The sequence below is a fragment of the Aplysia californica genome, unplaced genomic scaffold (assembly GCF_000002075.1).
Source record: "Aplysia californica isolate F4 #8 unplaced genomic scaffold, AplCal3.0 scaffold00912, whole genome shotgun sequence".
Taxonomy (NCBI): Eukaryota; Metazoa; Mollusca; class Gastropoda; order Aplysiida; family Aplysiidae; genus Aplysia; species Aplysia californica.
Window position 1 is genome coordinate 76,049 of NW_004798182.1, and position 10,450 is coordinate 86,498.

Consider the following 10,450-nt stretch of genomic DNA (forward strand, 5'->3'; position numbering starts at 1 on the left):
GAAGAAGAAGAAGAAGAAGAAGAAGAAGAAGAAGAGGAAGAGGAAGAGGAAGAAGAAGCAGAAGCTAGTGAAATTTATTCGTTCTGTTCTGTTTAGTTGTTATTGTTTTTTAATTTGGTTATTATTGTCTTTGTATTATTTCCGTGTTCTTGTCATTTACCCTTTACGCCATTTGTTTTTGATGCCATAGAATTGTAATCTGATATCCAAGACTCTTCACTTTGACGTAATGCCAGTTTTTTATGGAGCGCGCCATTTAACTCTATTTGGATCTAAGTGAAAGGAGATATAGAACGTTTGCGCACGCACTCGACTATTGTGAGATGGCTGTTTTGCTGTCATTTGCCCGTTCATGGTGCGCAAAAGTGCAGCGAAGTTTTTATAGAAAGCAAGGAGTGGCTGCCATTACAGTGCCCTGTTTAAGATGCACGTAATGAACAATAATACTACACGACATTTATACAGCGCATTTCCAAAGGTTATAATGCTCGATGCACTTTACAAGACATAATAATATAATGGCTTAAAATACATGCGGCATGTATAATATTATGTATTGTGGATTCAGGTCTGTGGGTGATTTTTTCGCTAAAGAGCTTATTGTTGGTTTCACAAACATTGTCTGTCAAGAAACGTTGATGTTCTCAAATGGAACTACAGTGCTGTCAAAAATTCGTGAAGCAACATATTATCCTCAAATTTCTTTTTAACAGTTGCTTCATTGTCACTCATACTTTGCACAGCAGTTTGTGTCAATTTGTCTTAACTTAATCATAATTTTCCACAACAAATGAGGCTAGATTAAAAAAACTTTTCTTCATTAATTGATATAAAATACTACAAATCTCCTTCTCGCGGAAAAGGGAATTGTTCCCAACACTTCCCGCTTCTCACACACATTTTGATAGCGCATATTATGGCTTACGTCACAGCTCACCAACGACACTTTTTAGTGGCAAAACTAGTTACAGGAATTTCATTTGATCGTGATCACTCTTTTGCACTCAATCAAAGTTCTCAGAACAACGTTCAATAAAGAAAATGTCGTGATTGGAAACAAATGACGACTTCCTTTTAAAAGCGATATTGTCGAAGCTGTAAACATGTTAAACTTCGTAGAAACCACCCATTGGGATTTTTTTTATATTATAGTGCGGTCAAAAATTCATGGTGCAACTTATCCTCAAATAGAATCTATCTCTTTGACCGGAGAATCAATGTCATCCATACTTTGCATAGCAGTTTGTATCAATTTGTCTTAACTAAATCCTATTTGTGTAGAACAATTGGGGCCAGATTAAAAAACTTTTCTTCATAAATTTATATAAAACTAGCTGGGCCTCCTTTCGATGAAAGGAATGATCGGTGCATTAACATCAACTGAAAGTCATTGGTAAAAAAAGAAAACATGATGCTAGATCTATACCGGTCGCATACTTGAAATAGTGCTCAGTATTGCGCGACAATCCGCTATAGTATCGAACGGAAATACGACTTGAAATAAACAAACTTGGCAGATTTTCTAAAATTACAGAGACAAAAGCGTCGGCCTACAAAAGCGATCGGCGAAAAAAAAAAATTAGCTTTTTGCAGCAAAACTGTCTCAAAACTGAAAAAACGAAGAGCGTCATGATCTGGAGAATATTTTAAAGAATCTTTGGCGAAAACCGCATGTCGATCGATGCAGTCATTAAAAAGTCTTTTGAATAGCAAAATTCAGCGACAACAAATAGATAATAGATACTTGAAATCTCTGTCACGCGTAAAATTGTATTGTTCGCAGCTCTTCCCGCTTCTCACACACATTTTGATTACGCATATGGCCTACGTCACAGCTCATTAATGAAAATTTTTACTTGCAAAACTTGTTACAAGAAATTATTGTTATAGCGAACACAACTTTTGCACTAATGGCTCTCAAGACATGCGTTCAAAAAGCATAATGTCCTGATTAGAAAAACCTGACGGACTTGCTATTAAAAGCAATATTGCCCAAGCTGTAAACTGTAAACATTTCAAAATCTGTAGAAACCACCCACTTGGATTTTTAAAAATTAATATTTATTAAGGAATTTTTTAGAATACAGCTTGCAGGTGTTTAAAAAATAACGATCTGTTAAGACAAATTGATACAAATCACTGTGCAAAAATTGGAGAACCTAGATTCGATAGTTGAGGAGACATTTGAAAATAAGTCGCACCACGAATTTTTGACTGCACTATAGCATAATTTATTATGGAATTTTCTAGAATAGAGCTAACAGGTGTTTACAAAAATATTGATCTGTTAAGACAAATTGATACTAGTCACTGTGCAAAAGCTGGAGAGTTTATTATGTTCGATAGTTGAGGAGATACTTGGCAATACGTTGAGCCACGAATTGTTGACCGCACAAGAGACGAAACCTGTTATAACAGACTACAGCAGACAGTGAGCGACAAACTGGCCGCGTCTGAGTATATAAGGGTGTGTGTGTGTGGGGGGGGGGGGTGTTTGTGTGTGTGTTTATGAGTGCGTATGTGCGTATATGTGTGTACGCGTGTGTGCATGTGTGCGTATGTACGTGAGTGTTGACGAGTGCGCGTGCATGTATGTATCTACAATGGTGCAAAAATGTCTCTTTGTGGAGATCAATAATTAATTATCATCTGTTTGCATCTTTCTTTATCTAACAAGAATCCTTGCCTAGAAAACACTTCCTTTGTGCATTGTCAGAGATGGCGCCGACGTCATTGATCAAATCTTTTGTTTCGTTTCTATTGCAAAGACATAATGTTCTTTTTACAACATGGCGCTTCGATGCGTGGTGCCCGGCGTCCATATAGTTGGATTATCTATGAAAACTGTACTGCGAGCATACTCATCATGGGTGCTCAAATGAAAGAAAACAAACACCGTTCTTGTAAGAGTAGAGTGCACATAGCACCTTTCCCACATCTTACCCTTTTCTTGGCTTCGGATTGACATGACTATTAAAAGTCTATTCATAGATTATAGAGGTACAAGCCATCCACGACGTGGTACCCGCAGATATGTACCTCCAAAAACAAAGACAGAAAGATTTAAAAGAAGCTTTTTATCATCTAGCATAAGGCTTTGGTCAGAATGAGCATAGGTGTGTGTAGCTCTTAGAGTATGTATCTATATATAACGCCAAAGGTCTTGTTATTAAATTTCTGCTTGTGGTTGAATGATGCTTCTGATGTGAATTGTACACTTTAAATTGATCGCCAATATCAATATTTATTTATTTATAGAGGCTTCGAATAGACCTGATCATCAATAATCTTTATATGGAGGCACCAGCCATCCATGTCCAGGTGCTGTTTCAGCTTCTTTCTTTTGTTTGTGAATTTATTATTATTGTTTTCCAATTTTGTTCTACATTTCTGCACCTTGTATCTATGTTCTCTTCCAATAGACCTTGACCTTGACCATCAATAATTTACTTATAGGGGCACCAGCCATCTATGTCCAGGTGCTGTTTTAACCCCTCTTTCCTGTTTGTGAATTCAGTTGGGGTTTCTTTCTACTTTTATACGCCCTGTATCTATGTTTGCTTCAAATAGAATCAACAATTAGTGGTGCACTAGAAAGTAAACCGGAACAACTTCAGAGTGCAAAGTCTAGGCTATTATTTGCAAACGTCACACTTCCCACGTAGCTAACCAAGCCGTTAATGTTCTGTATTCAACTGTTATATAACGGACACTTCTATGACTGACGGTTAATGTTCCCTATTCAATGTTGCATCACGTATAATCTATGACTGACGGTTTGAAGTGATATCCTTTTTCGTGCAGCTCGACACAGACCAACGGTTCTCAATGGCTCCATTAAGCTGATGTCATACAGTCCTTCTCTCTTACCGGCTCTGCGCACCGTTAGATGTCTCGGCCGTGCGGTGAAGCAAAACGAAAGAAAAAAACAAACACCCGTTCTTTCTTTATGTAGGTGTTTTTAACTTCCAATCGACACAATTTAGATCATTTAGGGGTGGGGGTGGGGGTGGGGGTGGGGGTGGGGGTGGGGGGGTTGTACTTTGCTTGTCGGGGCCAACCAGGATTGAGAGTAACGCAATATCCCAACAGAAAGACAAAGAGTTTTGATAAAAACTCCCCCCCCCCCCACTCAGGAATCGAACTCGGCTCTACTTTATGCGACGGTGAAGCGCCTAACCACTACACCACAGACGCCCGTCGTTCTCTTTCATCGGTTTTGTGCACCGTTCGTTGTTTCAGTCATTTAGAGGGACAAAAGCCAAGACGCAGAATTAGACCAAAGTTGTATATAGCCTTTCTACTGCTTCTCATTGGCTCCTTCTTTCTGCTGTCTTTCAGCCACACCCCTGATTTTATGGTAGGAAAGATCTACACCTAGCCTTCCCGGACAAGGGCGAAAAGTCTTGGAGGTTCCGTGTGCAAGTTGCGCACGTTAAAGATCCCTTAAGGTGGTCCAAAAATCGATAGAAGAGGCTTCTGCTGCCACCTGGGCAAAATTCAAAATTTCCTACCAACTGAAAACGTTTAATGTGTCCTGCCCCCTCATATGACCTTACGCAGTTGCGACACCGTTAAACACCTACCCCCAAAAAAGTTGTAGAATAGGTTTAACGCATCTTTCAACACTGGTTCTATGAGGCAGGTCTTCCGAATTTCATGCCCATCCCGGTTAGGACTGAGCTAATTGAGTGGATAACTTTAAAAACTCCACAATGTACTATCGTATCCACGTCGTATGGATACGATAATAAAACACGACGTACGGATAGGGTTAAGAAAAACCTCGAGCAATGGAAAAAATAAACAGCATTTTTTGTTTTATCTAAGCCACTGAAGACGACATTACTCTCTCCAAGACACAACACACCAGTCCAAATGTAGGACAAGGCAAGACAAAGGCCTGTACTATTATAATAACGGTACATAATAATTATGTATGACAAAAAAAAAACAAAGTTCTTAAAAATCGTTAAACGTCAAGCAGGAACAATTTACAGATGTCGTTTTTTTTAAAAACACAGACCCAGCATAATGATAATATGTCAAAACGCGTTTCAACAAAAGGGCAAAGGTAGACACAGGCGTGAAGTATAATTATGTATGTACAAGTATGTGGCAAGACAAGGAACTCGCTTGTGAATAAATCGTTGAAAGTCAAGCAGGAACTTTTGTTGTACTTTTTAAAAGACAGCTCTATCATGGTGATATTGTCAGGTCAAAACCCGTCTCAACAAGTGGACGAGCTGTTTTCGAGTCACTTGACAAATAAAGCAAAAGCAGGACACCCCCCCCCCCCCGACAAAAACAAACAAACCAAAAAACCAAACCAAACAAACAAACAAGCCCGAAAACCAAAACTAAATCTAACCAAACCAAACCCCCCCAAAATGCCACAAAAAATACCCAACAACAACAACAACAACAGCAACAACAACAACAGCAACAACTATAACGACGACAGCAACACACAAATAAATAAACAAACAAATAGAACAAACAAAAAACAAGCAAACAAACAAACAAAAACAAGCAAACAAACAAAAACACTTTCCTCCAAAATACAACGCTCCCCCCCCCCCCCAAAAAAAAAGAACAGACCCAAAAAAAAAAAAAAATACAAAACACAAGTTCATTATCCATACAGATTTTTCATCCTGTTTCCTTTCCTTTATCGGAAACTAAAAATCAACCAACAATAACTTACGTAGCTCTACAAATACTATGCAGATTATTGTTTCTGATTTGTGAAACACCATCATCATCCGGTGCCTTGCCGACTGGCGTGGGCGACCATGGACCTGACCTGGACCTCCACTTCACTCTGTCTTGCATTGCAAGGTTTGTTGTGTCTGTAGTTGATGCTGTTCCCAGCCATGTTGTCAACCTGTCAAGTATCTTTTCCCTCTGTCTGCCTCTGCCTCTCTTTACGTCAAACTTGCCTGTTGTTACAATACTCTTTCCGCAACGTGTGTCCAATGAACTTTTCCTGTCGCTTTCATTCGTTATAAGCTGTCGTCTGCAATTTGCTTCAACCGAGATTATTGGAGTATAGCAGTTTGAAACGTGCCGTAGCCGTGCCTTAGTCTGCTGCTGCTGATCGGGCATATTCTTGTGAGTCCGCTACCTATTTTATAAGTTAACAGTGCTCGTGTATAAAAGGACAAAGAACTCGCTCTAATAAAAAAGATACAAAAAAGGTTCAAAGTCAAGTAGGAGCTGTGGTCACATTTTTAAAATACAGATCCATATCATGGTAGCATGTCAAAGTCCGCTTTATCCTGTTGTGGCAGGCACTTCCTCCCTAAGGGGAAGAAAGAAGCTCCTTGCCTACCACTGTTATTAGACAGTTGGCATAACCGAGGTCTTGCCATTTCGGACACCGTTATTCTGAGACTGGCATACGTAAAAGCTAGCGTATAGGAGAGTCTGTCTCATTGAGGAGACAAAGTATTGATTAATTTTGCGCTTTTATCTCTGCCTTCACTTACTTTTTGTGCTCATAAAAAGTATTGTATATGTTTAACAACCCTCGTAAATATTATAGGTCGATTGACTCAGAGTCGCCGTGTCTTCTGGCTAAATGCTGAAATGTTGGAGGCAGCGTGGTGGAATCAGGCTCTCGTCAAATTAATCAAAGTGAAGAAACTTTGGGAATTTTTATTTTATTTTTGTTTTTTGGCTCAACACCTTTCATGCCCATTAAAGAACTCATTTCTGTACGGAATTTTCTGAAAAACGTTGATTAAAGGCACAAAAAATGTAAATTTTCAGTTACCACGGATTCTTAAGCTAAGGAAAAAACTAATCTTTGACGGACATTTTCTCACTTATCTTACCTCTGAAAGCAGGTGACCCCCACACCCTTCATTCACAAATATCTCGACCTGTATTCAAGACAAATGGATACTTTTTTCACCTAAATAAAGACAAATGAACAAGCTTTAATATGATACAAGTAACTCTATATGCCCAAAAATTGACGAGAGCCTGATTCCACCACGCTGCCTCACAAATTGTTGTAGTTTTTTTTTTCTTGTTTTCCTCATACGATAATATCTGTGTTACGACAAGGTGGAATGAGGCACTCGTCAATTGTTTGGGCATGTAGAGTTAAAGGTATCATCGTAAAGCTTGTTGAATTGTCTTGCTTTTGACGAAAAATAATATCATCCTTATTACATAGACTAGAGATGCCTGTAACTGAATGGCCGTCACAGTTTGGTAACTTCAATAGCTTGAGAGTCCTTGGAAACTGAAAAACATACATTCCTTTTTCTTTTTGAATAGACATAAGAAGTACTGAGGTAAACCCCCCCCCCCCACCAAATATTCAATCAAAATTGACAAACTGGCTAAAAAAAGCCGGTTTCACAGATTTCGTTATTTTGACGAGAGCCTCATTTCACAACCATGCTTTCCACCTGCCTGCCCACACTACACTTCGTCTGGAAGGGATATTATGGCGTCCTACCAGACAGGCAGAGATGCTCGATAAAAAGACAATTTTCCTTTTCGGGAATCGATCTGATGTCTTCCGCGTGGGATGGCCTAGCTGGTAAGCAACACACGCCGGTAAAATTCGGCTGTGGGTATTTTGAAATGCTGAAGCTAAATGCTTTGGAATAGATACATCGTCGCAATTAAAGACAATTGGAAGTCAGGGGGAAAAAGCGCTAGTATTGTTTTTCTCAATCATAATATGTGCCTATTAGGAATCAAATACCATGTTGCCAAACCAAACGTTAAATTATTGCAACTTTAAATAAATGTAACTAGCAGCTTGAAATAGGAACAATAGCAAATTCAAGTTTGCAAATTGTTTGATCAAATTAAACATTGCAGATTTAGATTTAACTTGTGGGAATTTCAAATACCACTCTGCAACCTCAAATTACGATGGTGACAAAATCACTCCCAAAGAGAAGTCGAGGTCTGAATTTTCAACACTTGCGAAACTTAGAGGAGGCAGATTGCCATACGTGTGAAACTGAAGGTGCAGTTACAATACTTTAAAAACTCACGGTATTTCATGTTTACGTTCTTGATAGTTTCTTCGTTTATGTTATAGAGAATTTGTTTAATGTTTTACAAGCATGAGGATTCATTATCACAATCGTACAACCCATCAACGTTGGAGACGATGGAATTTTGAGTGGCGGCAGCAAACTATGCTGTAAGCAACATTTTTCTGTTGGTTGCAGTAGTACATGCATCATTCTTTAAGATATGACACTGAATCTTTACAACTTAAAAACTGTCTTTGTGCTGAACTCAAATAATACTAATTTAGTTCTGATATAAAATTGATGACAAGAGGTATTTCTCAACGTTAAAGCATAATAGCTTAAAGATTAACTACTTAAAGATAGTATAATAAATAAGTATACTTTCAAATAAACATGGACAGCATACGTGGACGGTATATTATAATTATACAGTAAACTGTAGGCAAGAAACTCAACAGCTTCCAAGTGAGATGGTTTAGGAAGATCATAAAATCAGATGACAAGACAAAGCTACAAACAATGGAGTCCTGCATCGTGCCAACTCGCATTCGATATTAAGTCCTTCATTGGCAAAAGAAGACTGCAATGGCCGTGGCAATAATAACATTATTTACCCTGTTCTTTTTTACATTGTTTTTTTAAACATTTCATATTAATATTATGCTTAGTTTTTTTTTGTTCCTTGCCCATTTCTATCAAATTGACGTTTTCTGGTCAGTAGAAAAAGGTGCACATGACAATGTCCAATACCGTGTGACGTGTAATGTTTGGTTTTGTTTCCACGTTGTTAAGGGTGAGCGGTGGTGTCTAGTTGCCTTCCTTCATCTGAACATGTTGTAATCTAGATTGACAAAAAAAGGTCAACAGCTAGGGAACAAAGCGTACAACAAGACTCTCTACCAATCAGTTGTTTGTGAGGCTTTGACTAGAGCTTTTGCATGGCATTTCACTTCAATTGATTGCACGTGGGAGTCAATATGTTAACCAAAACTGTAATAATCAAGATGATCAATGATAGGTCAGCAATTTGAAAACAAAACAAGTTATCAGACTTCCAATCAGCTGTTTGTGAACCTACGTGCTTTGGCGAGTGTTTTTACTTGGCTTCTCACTTTAATTGATTAGACATGGAGGTTAATATGTAAACCAGTACTGTTATTGGCAGCTCCTTTATTGTATTCTTGTTAGAGTTTTACGGCACTTGCAACACAATAAGGTCATATAAGTGCCGAAGATTAGAGGTGTTACAAGAAAGTAACAAACATTAAAAAGAAGGAGGGCAGATAGGGACGATAGATTTTTTATAGGAAAGAAGGAACAAACCACACCAGAGCACCCGCCAACCACCCACCTTTATTGTATGCTTTATAAATTGTATACAAACAGTAGTAAAGCTTGGTAAATTTGAAATTGGACATAAATAGGATACCTCTAAAAAATCCCCCCCCTCTTCCCCCCCCCCAACACCAGAACAATAATAATAACCCCCTCAAAAAAAGAAAAAGAAAAAGAAAACAATGACCTCCTCTCCCCATCCCAAATAACCAACAACCCACAACAAAACCGCATCTTTCTTCTTTTCTACTCCACAGTTGACTTCAGATTCATGAACGGCGTCAAATTTTACCATGAATTTTCAACACTGGCGAAACTTAGGGGAGGCAGATTGCCATACGTGTGAAACTGAAGGTGCAGTTACAATACTTTAAAAACTCACGGTATTTCATGTTTACGTTCTTGATAGTTTCTTCGTTTATGTTATAGAGAATTTGTTTAATGTTTTACAAGCATGAGGATTCATTATCACAATCGTACAACCCATCAACGTTGGAGACGATGGAATTTTGAGTGGCGGCAGCAAACTATGCTGTAAGCAACATTTTTCTGTTGGTTGCAGTAGTACATGCATCATTCTTTAAGATATGACACTGAATCTTTACAACTTAAAAACTGTCTTTGTGCTGAACTCAAATAATACTAATTTAGTTCTGATATAAAATTGATGACAAGAGGTATTTCTCAACGTTAAAGCATAATAGCTTAAAGATTAACTACTTAAAGATAGTATAATAAATAAGTATACTTTCAAATAAACATGGACAGCATACATGGACGGTATATTATAATTATACAGTACACTGTAGGCAAGAAAACAATGACCTCCTCCCCCCACCCCAAAAAACCAACAACCCACAACAAAACCGCATCTTTCTTCTTTTCTACTCCGCAGTTGACTTCAGATTCATGAACGGCGTCAAATTTTACCATGAATTTGATTGGGAACCCCCACCCCCCCAACCCCCGTTTGATGTTAAATAAAAGCTCTGTACGAAAAAATATCTTCCCCATCCTGTGTCGATTGTGTTAACTAACCAGGCAATAATTCATTCAGTGGCGATGTCCTCATGTGTTACTGCACCGTGTGTTGGATAAAGATAATT